We start from the raw sequence: 25,565 nt of genomic DNA, 5'->3' as shown, positions 1-25,565 counted from the left end.
GCTGGGAGTATGGAGCCTGCTTGGGACTCTCTGTCTCCCAATCTCTCTCTCTCTCTCTCTCTCTCTCAAAATAAATTAAAAAAAAGATAATATGATAAGTCAAAAATGCGCTGGACAGCATAGCTTAGCCTTGCCTACTTTACCGTGCTCAGAACACATTAGCCTACAGCTGGGTAAGATCATCTAACACAAAGCCTACTTTATAATAAAGTGTTGACTACCTCATGTCATTTGTTGAACACTGTGCTAAAAGTCGAAAACAGAATAATGGTCATTTGGGCACAGAATGGTTGTCAGAATATCGGTTGTTCACCCTCATGGTCACACGGCTAAGCACCACCAGAGAGCATCGTATGGCATGGCGCTGACCTGGGAAAAAACAAGAAGTTAGAATCGGACGTGTGCTTTCTACCGAATGCATATTGCCTTCCCGCTGTCGTAAAGCTGAAAAATCTTGAGCCCAACCATAGTAAGTCGGGACCATCTGCATTTAGTCTCCATCAATGTTAACGCGGTAATCTGGCTCTCACCATGCTGGGCCACCTTCTCTTGGAACCTTGCAAATTTTCATCATCAGTGAGGCTGTAAGGCCCTGGAAGATAAAGATTGTTTCCTACTTCCGTGTGCCTACCCCAGGCTGACCGCTCTAACTTCTCTGTGAGTATCGGCTTCATCCTGCAATCCCGCCACTGGCTTGTTGTGTGGCTTTGGCAAGTCATTTCTCTCTGCCTGCTTTCCCATCCGTGAAATGGGTATACTGGGGGGTTTGGATGTGGGAAAGCCATTGTGTTTGTAAAAGAGACTTAATGTTTACATGAATTTGTAAATTCAACCAATAATATACAAATGCATTTGTAATTACAAAATAATTACAAAACAAAGTACACAAAATAATACACAAACACAATCACTTGTAATTACAAAAATAATACACAAACACAATTCTCTGGTAAAAGTCTGGCAAATGATGTCAAAAGAGAGTAAAAACTGGAACTCGCCTTCACATCCTCAGTCCCACCCCTTCCACCTCGTAATTACACACCTATCCTTCCAGGCCTTTCTATGCATTATTGGTACAAATGTATGAACAATCAGAGATCTATAAATAGGATTTCGCTTCACTTTTTTCTTTAAAGACGAATGGATATTGCCTTGCGTATCGTTTTGCAACTTGCCTTTTGCATTAGTCAGTAATATTTTTGAGATTGTTCTAGGTCAGCACCTAGAGATCTAACTCTTTCCACGGTATGAATGCCCTTCATTTAACTATATTCCTATTTATGGGCATTTAGGGTTCTTTCAATTTTCACCTATATAAGCTGCCTCAATGAATAATCTTTTATCTATACCTTAGGGCACAAGCATAAACATACAAGACATATATAAAACAGTAGAATTACTAGGTCAAAAGTTAGCATATCTTTTTTTTTTTTTTTTTTTTTTTTTTTTTGAGAAAAACAGAGAGACAGAGCATGAGCCGGGGAGGCAGAGAGAGAGGGAGACACAGAATCCGAAGCAGGCTCCAGGCTCTGAGCTGTCAGTACAGAGCCCCATGCGGGGCTGGAAATCAAGAATGGTGAGATCGTGACATGGGCCAAAGTCAGATGCTCAACTGACTGAGCCACCCAGGTGCCCCGAAAAGTTAGCATTTCAAAAGTCAGAGTGCTAATTACAAAAAGGTTGTATCGGTTTGTATTCTCATTACTCTGCACCCTCGCCTGTACTATATGTCATCAATCTTTCTTATTTTTGCCCATGACATTAGCAGCAGATGACATTTTATTGTTTTAATTTAGATTTTCTTGATTACTGATGAGGTTGACTAATTTGTTTTTTCAGATGTTTATTGGCCGTTCATGCTTTTACGCTGACCTGCCTTTGCATACCCTCGGCTCATTTTTCTCCTGGGATACTTTTCCTTATTGATTTGTAGGAACTATTTATATATTCTGGAGATGGATCCTTTAGTAAGACTGCAAACACCTTCTCCCTGTGTGAGGCTGGCTGGTCCTTAATTTTTAACTTGTATTTAATATCTATTTATAGGGATGTCTTGAAAAGGCTCTGCCTTCCCATGACTGATTCTTGCTGTTTGTCAAGTTAATGCAGAGTCCCACGTGGGGAGGCTGTCACACTGTGCTTCCAGGAAAATCTACCAGGGGTAAAGGAGGCCCAAGGTTGTGTTTCCTCCCTACCTTTTCCAGGAAGTGGATTTCGTTTTGTTGCTCTCAGAGTCTGATGTTAAAGAGGCAACCAGGGGCAAGACTAGGACTGCCTTCTGAGTCTTTGCAAGGACTTGCCTTCAATGCAGAATGAAATAAAGAGCAACAGGAGGGCTCTGAGCAGAGGAGCAGCTTAAGCAGATTTGTGTCTCAGAAGATTCACTCTGAAGGCGCCTGGGTGGCTCAGTCGGTTGAGCATCCGACTTCGGCTCAGGTCATGATCTCACGGTTCGTGAGTTCGAGCCCTGCGTCGGACTCTGTGCTGACGGCTCGGAGCCTGGAGCCTGCTTCAGATTCCGTGTCTCCCTCTCTCTCTGCCCCATCCCCACTCATGCTCGGTCTCTCTCTGTCTTAAAAATAAATAAAACATTAAAAGAGAAGAAGAAGAAGAAGATGATTCACTCTGGCTGTCACAGGGAGAGGAGACTATTGAGAGACCAGCCAGGAGGCTACTGCAATAGACCAGGCAAGAGATGATGGTCGCCTGGATTTGAGTGAGAAAGGAGGTATGAAGTGGTCAAATGTGAACTATATATTGAAGATACATTGCCAATGGCTTCGATAAGCAGTGTGAGAGAGAGACAGAAAAGAGGCAAGTATATTCCAAAGTATTTGGCCTAAGTAGCTGTGAATGCTTTTACTCAGAAGGTAATAGAGGGGCGCCTGGGTGGCTCAGTCGGTTGAGGGTCCAACTTTGGCTCCGGTCATGACCTCACAGTTCGTGGGTTTGAGCCCCGCGTCAGGCTCTCTGCTGTCACTTCAGAGCCTGGAGCCTGCTTCCGATTCTGTGTCTCCTTCTCTCTCTGCCCCTCCCCCCGCTCATGTTCTGTCTCACTCTGTCTCTCAAAAATAAATAAGTGTTTAAAAAATTAAAAAACAAAAAAGAAATTAACAGAGTATTTGGATTGGGCTACATTTGAAGTCATCACCGTGAAAACAGGAACCATTTGTTTTGCACCTACTGATCCCAGAGGCCTAACACAGTGGCAGGCATATGGGCACGCAATAAAGATTTGTCCAGTGTTGATACCAGCCTTCTGTACATGCAGGGCAGTGCCTCAGATGACACATGTGATATTTCCGCAGCCTTCTGCCTGCCTCTCCCAGATGTTCCAACTTCTAATTGCCCACCGCTCCCTCCCACTGTGCTCCCAGCCGAGGAAGAACATTGAGTCCTGAGCCCCCACAGCAGCCCGTACTCCTTTGTCCCTCTTGGGAGTCCTAGTGCACACAAGGTCCCCAAGTGAGTGGGATGATGGAGTGCTAGGGAGGGGGGCCTGGAGGACCTGAGAGCTTCCTCTCCGGTCACTTCAGTCCTCCTGTGGCTCTTCTGCCGGGGCTTTTAGCAACTCTACTTGGTATGTGCATTAGCCACGAGAGGAGGAGATGGGAACAAAAGCAGGATGAGAGGCTCTTGTTCTTTGTCCTATTCTAGAAGAGGCTGGCTGCGCTCTTTTCACCTCTATATTCAGTGGCACACATTTCTTACCCTAAGTATTATGCCACTGCCGCCGTGTTATTATCACCATCATTATCATCATCAATCGTTTCATGAAGATCATCTCACCATCGCCATTTAGCACACACTTACTATGCCAATCATTTCACCTACATTATGTCATTGATCCCCTGTGACTTAGAGATTGTCATCCCCACTTTACAGATGCAGAAACTGAGGCTCAGTTTCACTTGCCCCTCGTTGAGATCCGCCACTCTATTCTCGCCCTACAAGGCTCACATCTTTACAGTTAAGTCCTTTATTGCTAATTCCAGGAAATGCTCAGTTTCTGCTTATAGTTCCTCAGCCTTCAGATTCCAAATCCAAATTCTTATCAACTGTTGGAAGATGTACCTTCCCTCCATGCTCTCGGCAAAATGCTTCCTGTCCCAGCAGAGGTTTTTCTTTATCTTCGGTGATCCTGCAGCCCTGTCTTTCTTGGACAATCTTCCCACTGTCTTGGGTACCTATGCTCAGGCAACAGGATGAGGGTTGCTCTGGCCAAAAATCTCTCTCTCTCTCTCTCTCTCTCTCTCACACACACACACACACACACACACACTAGAGTTTTCTTTTGACTTAGAAATGTTTAGGGAGAAATGTTCACTGGCAGAGAAGAAGAGTATGGGCTTCAGAAGGAGAACTGCCCTGGGGCACCCGGGTGGCTCAGTCGGTTAAGTGTCCGACTTTGGCTCAGGTCATGATCTCACGGTCCATGAGTTCGAGTCCCGTGTCAGGCTCTGTGCTGACAGCTCAGAGCCTGGAGCCTGTTTCAGATTCTGTGTCTCCCTCTCTCTCTGACCCTCCCCCATTCATGCTCTGTCTCTCTCTTTCTCAAAAATAAATAAACGTTTAAAAAAATTAAAAAAAAAAAAAAAAAGAAGAAGGAGGACTGCCTTGGGTTTAAACAGGCCATCCCTTGCTGGGTCTGAGCTGGGACTCCTGGGCGGCAAGAAGGGGGCTGAAATCTTGTCCTTGCTCTGGCTCAGCCAAGCTGGGACCCTGGCACAGAGCTGCAGCAGCCAGGGATGGAGTGTCTTTTTCTCACTGGTCCATGCAGAGGCTTGCCTCTTTTTGCAGTCCATCCACTCAGAGAGGGAGCTTTGTCCTAACTCACATAAAGGCACCTAACAGTAACAACAACCGTGGTTCCAATCTCATTTTGACCCCATGCTAGCAGCACAACTTTCGACAAGTGACTTTACCCATCTGTTATTTTCAGCCGATCTTTCTAAAATGCTGGCTCTGTACCAGGCTCTGGGTGGCACGTGGCAGGACTGGGGCGAATGAGCCACAAGTCCCGCCTCGGAGAAGCCTGCCGTCTAGTTGGAAAGACACTCACGCTCATGGCTAATTTCTGTATGATGCGGTGAGCACTCAGGTAGAGGTCTGTGCAAGGTGGCTAGATGGGCACTCAGCTCAGCACTCTGAAAACGAATGCTACAGAAGATGGCAAAGGAGAGGCAGGGATGGTGTTCCAGGCCGTGGGGACCACAGGGGCCAAGGTCTGAAATGCAAAAGAACCCGGTGTCTACAGAGAACACAGTGCGGTTCGGCAGTACTGAATCACAAAGGGTAAAGTAGGCAGTGAGAGGAGGGAGGGCTACAGGCTCGAGGTTCACTTGTCTCCTCTCTGAAACAAGGATAACAGTATTACCTCCAACAGTGCTGGATCCGATCAGCTATTCAATCTACAACTGTCTCTATGTCCAGGCAGATTTGAAATTTCTCAAAGGCAGCTACCATGTCCTAAAATTATGTCTATGGCCACGCCTCACCTGGGAACTGTGCTGAATAAGCCTGTGTTAAGTAAGTAGTCCTTGATTGCCAACTGCCTACCGCATATTAGAGTCCTAACGAGTATTTGTTAAAATGGTGAATGAATGAATGAATGAATGAATGAATGAATGAATGAATGAGTAAAGCCAAACCTGAGCTCCACTGCTCTCCTCCTTCTAGATGTGCTTGAGATCCAGGGTCAGAAGAAGGTCTCTGGGGAGGAAAGAGAGGTAAGAAACCATCAGCACCTTCTCTCCTGTTTCAGTATCTGTTTCAGCCACAGAACAGAGCCCCATGGAGTGTGTCCCTCAGGCTGGGGGTTCCTCAAGCCTGAGGGCCTTCCTGTCCCACCCTCCTCTCTCTCTCGGGGCAGGACAACTGTGGGAGAATGGCTGAGGAGTGAGTGGCCAGGGTAGGGGTGCGGGCAGAGCTGGGGTGGGGGGAAGGATTGTTCATGATGCTTGCTGGAAATGAGGAGAAGAAGCTGGGGGCCGAGGAGGCAAAGTCCAGGGAAGGTGAAAAATCTTAGCTGCAGGGAAAAGCACTCTTCTTCCCACGAAGGCAATGAAATTACAGGTAATTGTGAGACACAGAGATTCGATAAAACCTAGGGAGGCTATCAGGTGAGGGGACCAAGGCTGGCTGGTCTTCCCCTCCAGCGCCGGTAATCACCCCTCTGTTATGAAGACTGAACAAACAGTCCTTCCTGGCCCCTGTATATGGGGGCAGCTGGGATGGCTGGAAGAGGGGGGGGTGGCCTGGCCACCCACAAGCACAAGCCTCCTCCCCATCCACCACCTAACTCCTGGGGTCTGGCAGCCCAAGCACTGTGGAGTGGGGGGAGGGCCTGTTCTGAGGGCAGGTGTGATGGGGTGGGCGAGCTAGAATGGACCTCCTGTCTACCTCCACCAGGCACCAGAGGGCCTAGAGGGAGCCAGAGGGCAATCTGTGGGAGGTGGACCGGGCATTCCTTTTTGCCCTCGCCCCCAACCTCCTCCCATCCCCCACATTGCCCTCCCTTTCAGCCACTGAGGATCCATTGGTGAATAACTCACACTGTCAAACAGAGAAGGGGTGTGGAAGCACGGGGCCATGTGGCTACACACAGCAGATGACAGCGAGCCCAGGCTCTCCTTTGTCAGCGAAGGTCTTCAAGAAGTAATCTCTAACTGGGTCTGGTGAGCAGCTGTCGGGGGAGGAAGCAACAGAAGGGAGAGTAGGTGAGAAAGCACACAGAGAGAGACACCTTCTAGAACACGTATTTCCCTTTGGGAGGCAGGTATTGAAGGAAATTACTGAAACATAGAACCAGTGATAAGCATCTTGGAGGAGAGCACCATCACTCTGACCAGGAATTATTATTTTTTTTAATGCTTATTTATTTTTGACAGGGAGAGAGACAGAGCATGAGAGGCGCAGAGAGAGAGGGAGACACAGAATCCCAAGCAGGCTCCAGGCTCTGAGCTGTCAGCACAGAGACCACCGCGGGGCTTAAACTCATGAACTGTGAGATCGTGACCCGAGCGGAAGTTGGATGTTTAACCGACTGAGCCACCCAGGTGCCCCTGACCAGGAATTATAATTACAGTTCTTAGGGGAATGGAACCATCCTCGCCAGACTGTTCATTACAACCAAGATGCCCTGCAGCAGGGCAAGGACTCAGAAAACTCTGTACAGCCCCCTCGAGGAGTCTAAAGCAGCTTCCAAAGCCAACAGTCAGGACAACTGACTCCTAATATGGTATAAGTTCATGGTGAAATGAGTGTCAAAGGAGGATCCGAATTGCCTACACCCTGAGTCTAAAATGTTTTAGCAAAAACATACGGGAAGAGAGATGCCCAGAAGTAACCATGGCCAAATAGTTGGGTGAGACACAGTGAGTGAGTGCTGTTGCTTTTTGTTCCCATTTTTTTTTCCATGAATTATTTCTAGAATGTACTTTTTCACAAACTAAAAGTGATACTTACAGCTAGAGTTGGGAACAATGTAACAGTTGACCAAGAGAGGACTCTGGTTTAACAAAGGGAGGTGGAATATCAGACAGTGGTTACATGAGATGAGTTTTGTGTGAACTGGAAAGCACATTCATGACTATGGTTCATTGCTGACAACCGGTATGCAGAGCGTGGACCCACTTGAGGGAGAAAAGAGTTTACACAGATAACAAAAAGTCAGCAAGTTTAGACATGGATCTGTTGACAATGGTTATTCCTGGGCAGGGTAACAGAGAGAGATTTACTTTCTACTTCGTATGTATCTCTGGGTTGGTTGGTTTGTTTGTTTTTTTACTTTATTAAAAAAAAATTGTTTAATGTTTATTCATTTTTGAGAGACACAGAGCGCAAGCGGAGGAGGGACAGAGAGAGAGGGAGACACAGAATCCGAAGCAGGTTCTGGGCTCTGAGCTGACAGCACAGAGCCTGACGCGGGGCTCGAACGCACGAACCACGAGATCATGACCTGAGCTGACGTCAGACGTCTAACTGACTGAGCTACCCAGGCGCCCCTATATTTCTGGTTTTTAAGACTTATTAACGAATATGTTTTATTTTAATGATCAGCAAAATCAGTACAGATATTTACGCTGAACGTATTCAAAATAAAACACAAATAACAGCCAAAAATGGTAGGTTGAGAAAAATGCTTGAGCTTTCAAGCTACTTACAATCCGCCTTTTCCCCTCAGAACAGGCCATCTGTGGCCAGAACAGCTGAGCAAGGACAAATCATGTTTCCTTCATTCTACAGCTCAGAGACACCGCTCAGTTCAGCAAAATGAGCCCTTTATGTGAGCATCTATGCACTGGCCAGGCACTGGGGGTGGAGAGGGGGCGCAGGAAGAATAAGATGAACTCCTGCCCTCAGTTTGACCAGAGTGTTAGGCCCAGGAGAGGAAATTCGTCTAGACAGAAAAGCATGGGGATCTGTTGGAGAGTCTCCACAGCTGCTCTTGGTCTGCAGTGGAGGGCAGGGATTGGAGTGACAGGATTGGAGGCAATCCCTAGGAAGATCAGCTCAGGGCTGTGGAGGACAGGCAGGGAGGGTGGAGACAGGGCCATGAGGGAGGGAGACACTGGCCCACCTTTCCAGGTGATGAGAGCCCAGGCCAGGGGGTGTATCCAAAGAGCCCCCTTATTGAGGGGAAGGAAAAAAAAAGAGAGAGGTTAGAGTGGGAGAGAGCCAAAGCATAAGAGACTCTTAAAAACTGAGAACAGGGGCGCCTGGGTGGCTCAGTCGGTTAAGCGGCCGACTTCGGCTCAGGTCACGATCTCACGGTCCGTGAGTTCGAGCCCCGCGTCGGGCTCTGTGCTGACAGCTCAGAGTCTGGAGCCTGCTTCAGATTCTGTGTCTCCCTCTCTCTCTCTGACCCTCCCCCGTTCATGCTCTGTCTCTCTCTGTCTCAAAAATAAATAAACGTTAAAAAAAAAAAAACTGAGAACAAACTGAGGGTTGATGGGGGGTGGGAGGGAGGGGAGGGTAGGTGATGGGTATTGAAGAGGGCATCTTTTGGGATGAGCACTGGGTGTTGTATGGAATCCAATTTGACAATAAATTTCATATATTAAAATAAATAAATAAATAAATAAATAAATAAATAAATAAATAAAGGAAAAAAAAAACAGCCCCCCCTTATTGACCAGCAGCCTTCTCTCTGTGGGAACAAGCAGTGAATGGGCTGATCACCCCTTCCCCAATGTCGGAACAGAGTGTGTCCCCTTGATCAGCGGTTCTCAACCAAGACCCCCCAATGAATGCAGCTAGGGAGCTTTACGACAGCTGGGTCCCAGGTCCCCTCCCCAAGTATTCTGATTTCATCGCCCAGGGGTACAGCTTGGGCATGGGGTATTTCTGGGGATTCTAGAGTGTCGCGGAATTTGAGGGTCGCTGATGCAGAGCACCATCAGACACAACAGGAGCCCCAGGGGTCTGTCCCCAGAGGAGCTCTTCCAGCTCCTCCTAGAATAGATGTCAAGCAGCTGGCCACTCCTGTCCTCGGACTCTGCATTTGGAGCTTTTCCTGTCCTCTTGCAGCAGGACAGGAAGAGTGTTCAGCTACTCCTGCTCAGTATTACCCACGACTTTCTTCCTTCTGGAAACTGTTAGTCACTTAACGCACGGTTGACCCTCTTCCTGTTTCCCTCGTCATCATGGGTACCCTCTGTACATGGGTTCTTCTCTATATTCCTGGGATTTGGAGTGGGCAGGAGGGAAACACATGTGTGCAGGGGGCCACCCTGACCTGGAGGCTCCTTTCTATCTTTTATGGGAGCAGGGGTGCCAGGAAGGATTGTGATCTTGGTGACATCTAGCCTCCCTGGTCTCCAAAGGCTGAATATAGGCAAAGGACATCATTTGAGGTATATTCAGAAAGAACTGGGCTCTGTCCCAAGATGGCTGGGGTGGGCATTTGCAACTGGAGATTGACACTCGTGATATGTAACCAATAATCAGAGTAGCTGGGAGGTGAAGCTTGGCCACTTCTTCCACGGGTGAGGCCACCCAGGGTTACTCTCTTCTCCCCTCCATCCCACTGATAAAAACTGAAGGCTGGAGGCTCGGGACTCAGGGCAGGAGGGCAGAGTAGTCAGGCCCTGGTAAGATACATCCCCTTCCACTCAAACAGGAATCCTACCTCACAGCCAGCCACGGAGTGATTTGTCACACGTGCCAGTCCATAACTGGTGACTTTGGGAGACAGCCAAGGTCCTTGTGGGGACCTGGCCAGCAGCCTCTGGGGACAGACTGACAGTCAGCTGCTGAGAACCAATGGATGGCCTTGCGACCAATGTGGGACAGGTTCAAGAGATGGGAAGAGGGAAGGGAGGAGTGGGGACACCTTCTCTTGCTGCCTTCACAAAACATCACTGTCTGCTGAGGGCTGGGCCCCTCGGGACATCTGATAAGGTTGTTAAGTCAGCTGGAGCACCTGGCCAGCCATCTGGCACTTTCCTTCTCCAGACATGGCCACCCAGGCCTCCTTGCTCACCTCTTCAAAGCCAGGGGGCGGCAGGGGCCCCACACACCTGCCAGGGAGAATGAACCCCACCCCCCAAGCTTCAAGGGCTATAAGGCAGTGTTCTCAGTTCCCAGGTGACACTTCGGAAATTCTTGTTTGACTTTGTTAAGAGATGGGTTTCTATCAATCACTCACCTTCTCTAAGGTTCCCGGTAGTTTAAACACGAGTTAATTCTGACTTCGCTGAGATAACAGAGTAGCCTGGTTGGTGGGGGGCGGGGGAGTGGCTGGAACAGGGAGAATTTAAACAAGGCTGCCCTCTTTCCATATCAGACTAAAAAAGAGCGCAGCCCAGGGACCATTAATCATCTCAAATGCTAGGCTTCAGGATCTTATCTGCTGTACAATTGTCTCATCCCCTCCTCTTCTGAGCTCTGGAAACCATAGCATTTGCAGAGAAAACACAGCACCTATGTTAGCAAATCTTGTTAGGGTCTATCTAGTGGCACATGACCCACTAATGTATATATTTAGCTGTTCCGATAGAGTTCTGAGTTGTGTTAAGAAAAACACACAGGGGCTGATGGAAGTGTTCTGTATCCTGGCCTGGGTGATGATCGGACAGGTGTATGCATTTGTAAAACGTCATCCAGCTATTTGCCTAAGTGCCCTTGATGCACATGCTCTCTCTCTATTATCCCTCTACTTATACATTTACTGTATTTATTTCTATTTGATTTTTAGAGAGAGAGTGTGTGAGCAGAGGAGAGGGGCAGAAGGAGAGAGAGAGAGAATCTTAAGCAGGCTCCACACTCATCGTGGAGCCTGACACGGGGCTCGACCCCATGACCCTGGGATCATGACCTGAGCCAAAATCAAGAGTCAGACGCTTAACCGACTGAGCCACCCAGGCACCTCATCTGCGTACACATTTAAAAGAAAAAGATCTATGGGGCACCTGGGTGGCAGAGTCAGTTGGGCATCCAACGCTTGATTTGGGCTCAGGTCATGATCTCACGGTTTGTGGGTTTGACCCCTGAGTGGGGCTCTGTGCTGATGGTACGGAACCTTCTTGGAATTCTGCCTCCCTCTCTCTCTGCCCTCCCCCCATTTGCTCTCTATCTCTCTCTCAAAATAAATTTTTAAAATAAACTTAAAAAAATAAAAGAAAAATCTATTGTTTTCATGGAAGGCACAACTGAGTGTTGCTAAACTCTCAGGTTTAACACCCCTACGACCAAGGGACCCAGGCTTTGTGTGCACAACTGTAGCTTTAGTGCCTGGATCCCCGCCCACTGTGGGGCAGGGGTGGGGGGTGGGGGATGGCAGCAAAGTGGAAAGAGGTAGAATTCGAAGGAGACACAGCTGTATTTGAATCTCTGCCCTTTCCTAAGTCACTGAGGGCAAGTCACTTGGCCACTCTGTGCCTCGGTTTCCTCCCCTGTACAGTGGGGATAGTATTTCCTGCCTTAGCAATTGTTGATGATTAAAGATAATTAAGTGGAAAGCACGTGGCACATCACAGGCACACACCAAATGGCAGTGCTGGTCCCCGGGTAACAGCTGGTCCCTCAAGAGCCTTTTCCTGCTTCCTTGTCCCTGTGTCAGCTTCACGCTCGGTATCTCAAATGAGCTTCCACGTCACTTGGCATCAACTTCTCCCTCTTCCTTGCCCCGTCATGAGCTCCGTGATTTTCCCATCCTTACTCCCACTGTGGAAGTCCCACTCGTAACCCCTGCCCCGTCCCCCACTCACACAGCTGCTGCCCGCTTCGGCAAGAGTGGGCCAAGCCTTTCCACCGTCCGTCCCACGAGACTGACCCAACTCACTCTGTGTTCAGTGCCCCCAGCAGCAGCCTCGGCCGCAGAAGCTGTGGCCCCAACCAGAGCTGTGGATTCAGGAGATCTTGGGCTGAAATTCCCATGGCGTATGAGGAGGATGTCAACAGCATACCCAACACCTGGCAACGGAGACCGGAGGACGGCCGGTTCTCGGAACTCGGGGTACAGGTGGGGCAGACTCAGTGCCCACACTGAACCACCTGTGTCCACTCGGGAGCACAGACCCACTGAAAATGGGGTGTCATAGCTGGAGACCGACACATCAGAGGCTTCAGTGCTCACCTGTGCACCGCCTCTCCTCAGTGTGCATCCCTGTGCTGCAGGGAGCTCACTGCCTCCCCAAGACAAACCCTTTCCTCTATCAATGACTTAACAGCTTTACAAAACCACTCCATCCTCATGGGCGCCCGTGTGCTTCCCTCTCATGCCAACTAGAACCAGACTAATCCCTTTTCTGCACTCTTGGCTTCCAAATATGTAAAGACTTCCATATCTCCAATCCTTCTTTTTTTTTTTTAATATTTATGTATTTTTGGGAGAGCACAGGTTGGGGAGGGGCAGGGAGAGGGAGACAGAGGATGCGGGGCTCGAACTCACGAACCACAAGATCATGCCCTGAGCCGAAGTCAGATGCTCAACTGACTGAGCCACCCAGGTGCCCTGTTATTTTACATTCTTGTTAATTTTGCTTCATGCGATATAAATTTGGCATCATTTTCTGGATGTGTGCGTTCCTTTAAATTTTTTTTAATGTTTATTTATTTTTTGAGAGAGAGAGAGAAGAGCATGAGCAGGGAGGGGCAGAGGTACAGGTGGAGAGAGACACAGAATCCGAAACAGGCTCCAGGCTCCGAGCTGTCAGCACAGAGCCCGACGCGGGGCTCAAAATCACAAACCACAAGATCATGCCCTGAGCCAAAGTCGGACGCTCAACCAACTGAGCCACCCAGGTGCCTCCCAATCTCCAGTCCTTCAAAGGAGTCTTCTCCAGATTCGAGGCGCCCTATTCCTTCAACCGTAGCTCAGACTCAAGCCTAAGAAGTTCCCGCTTGTTATAAGCCCTGCCCTCGGTTCGTCATGGAGGCAGGAAGAGATAAAATGAAGAAATGATGGCTATTTTCACACTGGGCCCTCCCCTGTGCTCTTCACACCCTTTTACCATCCTGCACCACCGCTCCCAACCCCTCCATGATTGATTCCCTGGTTCACACTAATTAGGCCTTGCTTGCGCTGTGAGGGAAAGAGAGCGTTGCCATTTTCTTCAAGGAAACCGTGAGAGAGGCCGACCTGCTGGCGGTTGCCAGGCAACCTTGATGGTCCTACAGGAAAGACAAACTCGGGAGACACTGAGCCAGAGGGCCTAGTTAGCAGCTATTCAGCACCGGGCTCTCTGCTCCACGGAGAGGCACAAGAAAGGCCTGGCACCCATTAGTTCAGCTGTCTTTTTAAATGGAATGCACAAGAGTGTGTGTGTGTGTGTGTGTGTGTGTGTGTGTGTGTTGGGGGTGCACACACAAAGTGAGCTGGGAAAGAATAAAGTAGCCTTAGCCTTTAAGGTGGAATCATAATGACAGATGCCATGGCAAACTAATTTATGAGATATCACCCTTTATCCGTTTACCCTTAAATTTTCCTTTCTGTCTCCTCAACTCTGGGAGACAAGCAGGACTTGGAATTCCTTACCTCAGAGTAGGACAGAAAGCAGACACAGACTGTAGGCAAAGGGCTTTCCCCTTTTATAAAGTATTAAACCACAGAACAAGGGATAAGATGAGGAGTCTTGGAGGGGGCTAGGGAAGACGTGTGGTGCTGGGGAAGGGGGGTTTCCAGGGGTCGGGGAAGGAGACAGAGGTCTATGACCCTAAGAACGTGACCTAGGGTGATGGTAAGATTTCAGTGGGTCTGAGCACCTGCACTCCCAACCTCGTCAAAGGGCTCCTTAACCTATGCCTGGCACAGGGCTCCCTGCAGGAAGGAAGTACACAGGTGCGGTGGGGGGGGGGGGGGGGGGGGGGCGCTGGCACAGCACACGGCTCCAGGCAAACCCACGGGAGCCAGAAGCCAATGCCTTAGCATCTCCGACAGCCCAGAACCTTTGCATGACCCTGATGGAGGGAGAGGAAACAATGGCTCAGACTGCCTTTCCCTGTCTCTGAGGACACATGGGGACTCAGAGCCCAGTGGGTTGGATAGAGAGCCATTAAAGCTTTTTCAGAAAATTGGGTGTCTGGGCTACTAAAGAGTCAGGAGAACATGCGACTCTTAATCCCTGGGTCATGAGGGATCCCTGGGTCACTACATCGGGTGTGGTGATTCCTTAAATAAATAAACTTGAAAAACAAAAGCTTTTTGGCTGACCAACTTGGTAACATCTACCAAAGTTTTAAATGTCACACCCAGTGGGGCACCTGGGTGGCTCAGTCGGTTAGGCGTCCAACTCGGTTTTGGCTCAGGTCATGATCTCATGGTTCCCTGAGTTCCAGCCTCGAATGGGGCTCTGCACGGAGCATGCTTGGGATCCTCTGTCTCCCCCTCTCTCTGCTCCTCCCCCACTCACGCTCTCTCTGTCTCTCTCAAAAATAAATAACCTTTAAAAACTTATTTCACTAAGTGAAATAAGCCATACAGAGAAAGACAGATAACGTATGTTTTCACTCTTATGTGGATCCTGAGAAACTTGACAGAAACCCATGGGGGAGGGGAAGAAAAAAAAAAGAGGTTAGAGTGGGAGAGAGCCAAAACATAAGAGACTCTTAAAAACTGAGAACAAACTGAGGGTTGATGGGGGGTGGGAGGGAGGGGAGGGTGGGCGATGGGTATTGAGGAGGGCACCTTTTGGGATGAGCACTGGGTGTTGTATGGAAACCAATTTGACAATAAATTTCATATATTGAAAAAAATAAAAATAAAAAAATAAAAACTTTAAAAATATAATAAATAAACATCATACCCAGTAATTTCACTTGTAACAAGAAGTAACATTTGTTGTACCTCTCTAACACAGCTGCCAGGCAATGAACGTTCTAGGACGTTTCATACATGCTTGCTATCATGAAATGTTACCAAACTTTCAAAAATGTTGATCTGTTATTGGGAAAATGGCATCTTGTTGTTGCTTTAATGTTATAAAGCTGAGTAGTGATTTTTCACTTCTGCTTCTGTTTGTTTGCTTTTTAACCATGAGACATATTTATGTATCAACTGGTGGTAAAATTAAGGTAAATAAAAATCATGATCCTTTATGCTCTTAAGAACATGGCTTTGGAATACAGAGAGCAACAATGGATAGAAAAACAAGGTGAAATTGGGGCTCGTGGGTGGCTCAGTTGGTTAAGCATCTGACTCTTGACTTTGGCTCAGGTCATGATCTCACAGTTAGTGAGATCGAGCCCCACTTTGGGCTCTGTGCTCACAGAGTGGAGCCTGCTTGGGATTCTCTCTCCTTCTTTCTCTGCTCCCTGCCCGCCCCACTCACACTCTCTCTCTCTCTCAAAATAAATAAATAAACATGTAAAATAAAGAAAATCAAGGTGAAATTAATAAATCTACATGGTGGAAGATTTTGGCCACATCTCTCAGATATTAGGTAAAAGTGAAATATTTGATAACGTAATTAAACTTGATCATATATAAATTTCTATTACATATGTGAATACATACACATAAACACAAATACACACAAAATCCAATGAAAGTATGCACACACACACACACACACACACACACACACATCATGCAGGGAACAGTCTCAAAAAATGGACCCTGATTTAAGCTACAAAGGAAAACTCAACAAACTCTAAAAATAGAAAAATCATAAAGAGGTCACAGTCTGTGAACACAGTAAAATAATATTCAAGATTAATAATATTAAAAGGACAACTAAAACATTATCTGCCTAGAAAAAGAATTAAAATATAGGGGCACCTGGGTGGCTCAGTCAGTTAACCGTCCAACTTCGGCTCAGGTCATGATCTCACACTTCGTGGGTTCAAGCCCCACCTCAGGCTCTGTGCTGATGGCTCAGAGCCTGGAGCCTGCTTCAGATTCTGTCTCTGTCTCTGTCTCTGTCTCTCTCTCTCTCTCTCTCTCTCTCTCTCAAAAATAAATAAACATTAAAAAGTTTTAAAAACATAATTAAAATATTCTCCTAAATACTCAAAGAAAAAAAAGGAAAAAATCAAATTACTATGTATTTAGAAATGAAAGACAACCAATTGGTTTAAAGATTTAAATGTAAACAAACACTAGACAAATTATGAGTGACTAAAATATAATCTTGGCATAGGAAAGAGCCTTCTAAATATAACACAACCTTCAGAAACCCCAAAGACTAATACATTCAACTACTAAAAGTTAAAAAAATTTTTAAAAAATTTGTCTATATGACAAAAACTACAATCAGCAAAATCAAATTATGAACTAGGAAAAGATATTTGCAACTTATATCACCAAGGGCTAATTTCCTAATATATAAACATCTTTCATAAACCAAAAAGAATAAAGACTATTAGCCCAAGAGAAAAATGTCCAAGGGATATAAACCATGAATTCACAGGAAAAGGAATTAAAGAAATGGCTGTTAAAACATATGATGTGATATTCCACTGCACACAAAATAAATTTAATTGCAAAACGAGACTACACTGAATTATAGAAAGAAGACTCACTGGGGGGCACCTGGGGTGCTCAGTTGGTTGAGCATCTGACTTGGGCTCAGGTCATGAACTCACAGTTCGTGGGTTCAAGTCCTGAGTCAGGTTTTGTGCTGACAGCACAGAGACTGCTAGGGATTCTCTCTCTCTCCCTCTCTCTCTCTCTCTCTCTCTCTCTGCCCCTCCCCTGCTCTTTCTCTCTCAAAATAAATAAATAATTTTTAAAATGTTTTAAGAAATAATGTGTCCGTAATAATACTTGTTGCAGACAAGATAGAGGCTAAAATCAGGGGACAAAAGTTTGAGAAGAAAGAGATATTAGCATCATTTCAAAGTAGCTCTCCCAAGATATTTATCAATTACAAAGGGAAAAATAACTTTATAGTCGAGAAATCTGGCAGACACTGCTTTGTTAACATCATCAGTAATAAGAAAACGTCATGTACCTTCAGATAGAATCCACTGAGAAGGACACACGACCTCTTCTGGAGTATTCTTCCCAGTAATGCATGGCCTCAGTCCAGTCAATGAGAAAACACCACACAAAGGCAAATGGAGAGATATTCCACAAAGTTATTGACCAATGCTCTTCCAAAGTATCAAGGATGTGAGAGTCAAGGAAAGAATGAGGAACCACCACAGATCCGAGAAGACTGGGGAGATAGGACAACCAAACACAATGTGAGATTCTAGAATAAGAAAAAGGGGCATTTGTAGGAAAACTTGCAAAATTCAAATAAAGTCTGTAGTTTTATTAGTAGTATTGTAAAGATGTTAATTTTCTGGCCTTGGTAGCTGCCTTGTGGTTATATAAGTAGTTGACATCAGGGGAAGCTGACTAAGAGATATACATTAATTCTCCCTTTTATTTTTGCAACTTTTCTGTATGTCTAAAATTATTTAAAAATAGGAAGGAAGGAAGGAAGGAGCAGAAGGGGGGTTGATAAAACATAATAAACAGAAAAGGAAAAGAGCTGAAAATGCTCTTTTGGTGTCTCTGTTTGGTGAGCGATGTTATAATTTCAGAAAATGACTCAGCCTCCTGGGAGTTTTATTTGATTGTAAAGATAGAAGTAGGGTTTTTTGTTGTTGTTGTTTTGTTTTGTTTTCCCAGCAAATGGTGCTGTAACAACTGGACGTTCACATGAGTGAATCTAGACACAGACCTTATAAGCTTCACAAAAATTAATGCTAGACCTAAGTGTAAAACACAAAGCTATAAAGCTGCTGGAAGATCACACAGGGGAAACCTAGATGGCCTTGGGCAGGGTGAAAACTTTCTCACAACACCAAAGGCATGATCCCTAGGAGAAATAATTGATCAGCTGGACTTCATTAAAATTAAAATGTTCTCCTGAGCCAAAAACACTGTCAAGAGAATGGGAAGACAAATCACAGACTGAAAGAAAATATTTGTAAAAGAAACATCTGACAAATATTTTCTAAATGTCTGATAAATATCTGTATATTCAAAATATAAGTGAACTATTGGGACTCAAAAATAAGAAAAGGAGGGGCGCCTGAGTGACTCAGTCAATGGAGCGCCTGACTCTTGATTTTGGCTCGGGTCATGATCGCACAGTGGTGAGATTGAGCACTGCGTCAGCCTCCGTGCTTAAGATTCTTTCCCTCTCTCTCCCTCTGCCCCTCTCCTGCTTGCACTCTCTCTTTCAAAAAAAAATTTTTTTTTAAGAAGAAAAGGGAAAACCTGAGCAGACACCTTATCAAAGAAGATACACAGATGACCAATAAGCATATGGAAATATGTCCCCATCGTATGCCATTAGGGAAATGCAAATTAAAACAAAAATAAGGGACGCCTGGGTGGCTCAGTCGGTTAAGCATCCGACTTCGGCTCAGGTCATGATCTCGCGGTCCGTGAGTTTGAGCCTCGCGTCGGGCTCTGTGCTGACCGCTCAAAGCCTGGAGCCTGTTTCAGATTCTGTGTCTCCCTCTCTCTCTGACCCTCCCCCGTTCATGCTCTGTCTCTCTCTGTCTCAAAAATAAATAAACATTAAAAAAATGTTTTTTAAACAAAAATAAGATACTACTACACATCTCTTTGAATGGCTAAAATCTGGAACACTGACAACACTAAAGGCTGGTGAAGATATGGGAGCAACGGGAACTCTCATTCGTGGCTGGTGGGAATGCAAAATGACGGAGCCACTGTTTGAAAATAGTTTGGTGGTTTTTTACAAAATGAAACATACACTCACCATAAGATCTAGCAATCATGCTCCTTGATTATTTACCCAAATGAGTTGAAAACTTATATCCACACAAACCTGCATACAGGTATTTAAAGCAGTTTTATTCTAGTTGCCAAAACTTGGAAGCAATCAGGATGTCCTTCAGTAGTGAATGGATAAACTATGGCACATCCAGACAGTGGAATAGTATTATTCAGCCCTAGAAAGAAACAAGCTATCGAGCCATAAAAAGACATAGAGGAGGGGTACCTGGGTGGCTCAGTCGGTTAAGCAACAGACTCTTTTTTTTTTTTAATTTTTTTTGTAATGTTTATTTATTTTTGAGAGAGACAGAGACAGAATGCGAGTGGGTTAGAGGCAGAAAGAGAGGGAGACACAGAATCCGAAGCAGGCTCCAGGCTCTGAGCCATCAGCACAGAGCCCGATGCGGGGCTTGAACTCACAGAGCTGTGAGATCACGACCTGAGCCCAAGTCAGCCGCTCAACCGACTGAGCCAACCAGGCGCCCCAGCAACAGACTCTTGATTTCAGCTCAGGTCATGATCTCATGGTTCATAAGTTCCAGTCCCACATCAGGCTCTGTGCTGACAGCTTGGAGCCTTCTTGGGATTCTCTCTCCCCCCCTTCCCCTCCCTGGCTCTCTCGCTCTCTCTCTTTCTCTCTCTCTCTCTCTCTCTCAAAATAGATAAATAAATATTTAAAAAAAGACACAGAGGAAACGGAAATGCATATTGCATATATAAAGAAGCCAACCTGAAAGGTCTACATATACCCGACATTCTGGAAAAGGCAGAATTGTGGAGACAGTAGAAAGACTAGCGGTTTGCGGGGAGGGAGGAATGAACAGGCAGAGCACAGAGGATTTTTAGGGCAGTGAAACTATTCTTTGGGATACTATAATGCAGGTCATTATACATTTGTCAAAACGTACAACACAGAGTATACAACACCAAGAATAAACCCTAATGTAAACTATGAACTTTGGGTGTTAGTAACGTGTCAGTGTAGGTTCATCAGTTGTAACAAACGGCCCCTCTGGTGGGGAATGTGGCTAGAGAGGAGGCTGTGCATGTGGACGCAGGGGAGATCAGTGAACACCGTGTACCTTCTGCTCAAGTTTGCTATGAACCTAAAAGTGCCCTCAAATGTAAAATCTATTTTCAAAAAATTTTACATTTAATACAAATTCCGAATGGTTGGATGGGGCTCTTGGTAGTTACAGAAGGAGTCCCCACTTCATCTTGTAGGTCAACTAAGAGATTATATGTAAACGTCCTGCAGTTCACCCCTGGGCCTCCTTGAGTCAAAAGCTCATGAAGGCCATTGAGCCCAAGTGCGTGGAGCTAGAAGACTTTGTAGAGGAAATGTTATTTTAGAATGAAATCCTAGCTAAGGTGCCAGGGGCTGTGGAACACAAACCCGTAAAACCAAGCTCCTTGGAGCGCTTAACAAGATTTCCACCTGATGATGGGAAAACAATGATTTTACTGAGATTTGTCCAGGAAACTGGTTTCTCCCAATCTATCTAAAAGGCTGAGATCATTTTAGCAATAATAATGCGAATCAGAAGTAGTTGGTTTCTTGCCCAAAGGTGGGAGAGATTGAGCTGCTCACAGGCAAGTGTTGATGGCCTTCCTGTCCCAAGAATGCCAAGAATGCACCTGTATCCTCTCTCCAATGACTCCCCTCTGTGACTAACTAATCACTTCTAAGAGCTGCCTTCGATTGCTGCCTCTGGCATTTTCCACTAAAAGGCCCCTCTGATAGATGGTCTGGTAGATTGCCAAAGGAGTGATTTATGCTTACAGTTAAGCCCAGGACCTTCTCACCTGCCTCCCTGGGAAAGCAGCCTTTATCTGCACTGCTTAGAACACCCTGGGGAAACATGAAGGGGAAATTGAGTACCTTCTCTTTATCTATAACCTAATTCAAAATTAGTGTGTGCTCTAACTGTAAATCTCAGACTGAGCCGTTCTTAGCTAATTATGTTTTTGCCATTTCATTTTATGTGATAACAATAGTATCAGCATTAAGCAGAATTTATAGTTTTGCAAGTGCTCTCTCGAGTGTGGATGTATCTGATGCTCACCAAAACCCTATCAGGTAGCAAAAGAAGGGTCACCATTCTCATCTGAGGAAAGAGAATTTCTGACCCAGGAATTGAACGGCTCCCCAAAATCAGACATCAATTTCTACCATCAAGCAACCTTGTGCAGGGATTGTGTCTACTTTAAAAGCAAATTGTTAAATAGTTCAAAGATATGTATAATACAGAAAATACAGAAGATAGCCACTTATCTATTTCCTGGTTTTAACAACTTTTAACCTGCTTGCCTCAGATGCTTTTAAATCAGAAAGAAAATGATACAGGGGCGTCTGGCTGACCCAAGCAGTGGACCACGCCACTCTTAACCTCAGGGTTATGAGTTGAAGCCCCACACTGGGTGTAGAGATCACTTAAAAAAAATAAAATCTTTTAAAAAATGATACAGATTCACTTCCTCTCTTCCTTGCTAGAGGTGATTGCCATCCTAAAGTTGTGTTATTAAACCCATCCTGGGGGGTGGGAGGGAGGGAGGGTGGGTTATGGGTACTGAGGAGGGCAACTGTTGGGATGAGCACTGGGTGTTGTATGGAAACCAATTTGACAATAAATTTCATATAAATAAATAAATAAATAAACAAACCCATCCTTCTGTCTGTTATTAAACATTTACTGCATCTATATTTGGTCATGATAATCTATGGCATTACGTATGCTTTACTTCTGATATTCACTTTATAGCTTCTGAATCCTTTTGTAACTTGCTTTTCTCCCTGAACACGTTTTCTAGACATCCCAGATGATAAATATGGAGTTATAAATTAATTGATCTATGTTTAGGTTTTTTTTTTAACTGAACTAGTATTTCATTGCACAAATAGGCCACAGCTTACTTATCCATTCTCCTACTGATGGATTTTTAAGTTGTTTCCAAGATCAAGAGTTCCATGGTCTCCCAACTGAGCCAGCCAGACACCCCTATGTCTTACTCTTCAAACAGTGCTGCAGTGACCATTTTTCTCATGCTTCCTTGTGACCAAGTATGAGAATTTCTCTAGAGTATGTACCTAGAAGGAGAGTTGTTGGGTTGAAGGATAGACACACTTCAAATTTATTAGATGTTGCTAAATTACTCTCCAAAGTGACTATGGCAATTTATACCTTCAACAAGTGTCTAAAAATTCCTGTCTCCCCGTATCTTCACCAACACCTGGAATTATTACTCTGGTTAATTTTCCAGTTTGATGGGTGTGATTGGTTGTTTTAATTGTTTTCATTGCATTACCCTCATGACTAGTCAGTTTGGGCATCTTTCAGAAGTTTATTGGCCATTGGAGTGCCTTTTTCCTCAAAAAAAAAAAAGTTTGTTTATTTATTTATTTATTTATTTATTTATTTATTTATTTATTATTTATTTTGAGAGAGAGAAAATGAGGGAGAGGAGCAGGGAGCGAGGGAGAAAGAGAATCCCAAGCAGGCTCCCTGCTCCAACGTGGGGCTTGATCTCACAACTGTGAGATCTTGACCTTAACTGAAATCAAGAGTTGGATGCTTAACCAACTGAGCCACCCAGGGGCTTGTGGAGTGCCCTTTTCTATGAATTGCCTGGTTATGTTCTTTGCTCAGTTTTCAATATTTTTTTTTCTCTCTTTCTTACTTATTTATACAAGTTCTTGAGGGATTCTAGATATTAATTCCTTACTGATGATACACTTTGCAAATATGTTCTCCCAATTTTTGAATTGATTTTAACTTAGTTGATATATTTTGCCTCTACTAAAATTTCAAAGGTAAATGTTATTGAATTTTTTTCTTTTTTATTTGTGCTTTTTGGGTCTTGTTTAAGAAATCATTCATTGTCTGTGTGCCTGGGTGGCTCAGTCGGTTAAGCGTCTGACTTCGTCTCAGGTCATGATCTCACACCTCGTGAATTCGAGTTCTGCATCGCCTCTGTGGGGACAGCTTGGAGCCTGGAGCCTGCTTCAGATTCTATCTCCCTCTCTCTCTGCCCCTCCCCTGCTCATGCTCTGTCTCCCTCTCTCTCAAAAATAAACATTAAAAAAATTTTTAAAAAAAGAAAAAGAAATCATTCACTGTCATGAAATCATAAAGATATGTTTCTATATATTTTCCTATTTTTTCCAAAACTTTACCACATTTTTACTTTTACTTCCAAATGTAAATTATTTTAGGGTATGGTATGAGGTTAGAAACTACTTTTATTTTATTTTCCTTATAAATGTTTTCATATAAATGTTCCAACTGCCAAATACCCGTAGACCAGTTTTCCATATACCCGTAGGTCTGTTTCTGAGCTCTCTATTCTATTCAGTTAGCCTATTTTAACATTTCTGTGCCTGTTCCACACAGTACTCATTACTATAGCTTCATTATAAACCTTGATATTTGATAGAGAAGTCTCCCTCCTTAATCCTCATATTCTTGGCCATCTTCATATAAAATTTAAGATCAGTTTGTTAAGGTCACACAAGAAAATCTCCTGGCTTTTTATTAGAATTGCAATAAATTTATAAATTAATTTAGGAAAATTAACATTGTAATGTCATTGCCATATCCACAAACACATCATGTCTCTCCATTTACTTAGATCTTCTTTTATATCCTTCAATAAAATTTTAGGATCTCCTCAATGAGTGCTCTATCATTATGAGATTTATTCCTTGTTATTCTGAATGAGCAGGGGAGAGGGCCAGAGGGAGAGAGAGAGAATCTGAAGCAGGCTCCAAACTCAGCATGCTCAGCATGGAGCCTGACACAAGGCTCGATACCATAACCCTGGAATCATGACCAGAGCCAAAACCAAGAGTCAGACACCCAGCTAACTGAGCCATCCAGGTGCTCCCCAACTCCATTTATTAAAGAAACTTTCTTTCTTCCATTGAATTATCTCGAGACTTTTGTTGAAAATCACAGATGATAAATGTATAGAATTACTTCTGGACCCTCAATTTTATTCCCTTGATTTATATTTATCTTTATAATGTCTTGATTATGGGAGTTTTGCCATAAGTTTTGAAACTGCAAAGTATGAGTCCTTCCAACTCTGTTCTTCCTTTTCAAGAGTGTTTTGGCTATTGTGGGTCCCTTGTATTTCCATACGATTATGAGGATCAGCATATCACTTTCTGCAAAAACAACAACACAAAACACAGCTGGAATTTTGATAAGGAGTATGTTGCATCTATAGACCAAGTCGGACAGTACTGCCATTTTAACAATATTAATTATTCCAAATCATGAACATTGGATATTTTTCTACTCACCTAGATTTTTAAATTCCTTTCAGCAACGCTTTGCAGTTTTCAGTTGTACAAGTTCCACACATGTCTCATTAAATTTATTCCTAAGTATTTTATTCTTTTCGATGCTATCGCAGGTGGAATTGTTCCCTTTAATATCAGTTTTGGATTGTTCACTGCTAGAAATAGAAGTGATTTTTGTATATTGATATTTTGTGAACTTACTGAATCTGTTCATTATGCTAATGTTGGTGTGTGTATGTAGATTCCTTAGACTTTTCCATACAAAAGACCATGTCATCTGCAGATAAAGAAGTTTTACTTCTTCCTTTCTAATCCTTTGATTTCTTTGTCTTGCTGAATAGCCCTGAATAGAAACTCCAACACCATATTGACTATAAATGGTGAGAGTGTACTTCCTCATCTTGCTCCTGATCTAAGGAAGAAAGCTTTCAGTCTCTCACCATTAAATGTGACATTAGCTGTGGATCTTCTGTAGTTGCCTTTTATCAGGTTAAGTTCCATTCTATTCTTAGATTGTTGGGAGTTTTTATCATGAAATGGTGTGGAATTGTGCCCAAAGATTTTTCATGTCTATCGAGTTGATCTTATGGGTTTCATCCTTTATTTGATCAATATGGGATATTATTTTGATTTCTTGCATTCCTGGAATAAATCCCTCTTGACCATGGTGTATAATCCTCTTAATATATTGCTGGATATGGTTTTCTAGTATTTTGTTGAGGATTTTTGCATCTATATTGATAAGGGCTTTTGGTCTATAGTTGTCTTATGATATCTTTGTCTGGTTTTGATGTCAGAGTAATAATAGCCTCAGAGAATGAGTTTGGAAACACTCCATCCTCCTCTATTTTTTATTTGGGAGACTTTGCAAAAGATTGGTATTAATTCTTGAAACATTTGGTAGAATTCAACAGGGGAGCCATCTGGTCTGGGCTTTCCTTTGTGAGAAGTTTTTTGATTACTGATTTGGTCTCTTGTTATGGTCTGTTCAGATTTTCTATTTCTTCTTGAGTGAGTTTTGGTAATTTGTGTGCTTCTAGGAATTCTCCAGTCTCATTTGGGTTATCTAATTTG

The 25,565-nt window shown here is 44.4% G+C and overlaps 1 long non-coding RNA gene across 1 annotated transcript; it reads right to left on the bottom strand.

Annotated features, from left to right (window-relative positions):
* Positions 1-4,612: 4,612 nt before the first annotated feature.
* Positions 4,613-18,416, bottom strand: LOC123386319. The gene is made up of 4 exons (XR_006600100.1): positions 17,397-18,416; positions 6,555-6,685; positions 5,652-5,712; positions 4,613-5,227 (listed from the first exon to the last, which is right to left on the bottom strand). It is a non-coding gene; the product is annotated as an uncharacterized LOC123386319 (long non-coding RNA).
* Between the last annotated feature and the right edge of the window lie 7,149 nt (positions 18,417-25,565).

Source organism: Felis catus, chromosome B3, assembly GCF_018350175.1.
Source record: "Felis catus isolate Fca126 chromosome B3, F.catus_Fca126_mat1.0, whole genome shotgun sequence".
NCBI classification, from domain to species: Eukaryota; Metazoa; Chordata; class Mammalia; order Carnivora; family Felidae; genus Felis; species Felis catus.
The sequence above is the reverse complement of the archived record's forward strand: the minus strand, read 5'-3'. Positions and strand labels throughout refer to the sequence as shown.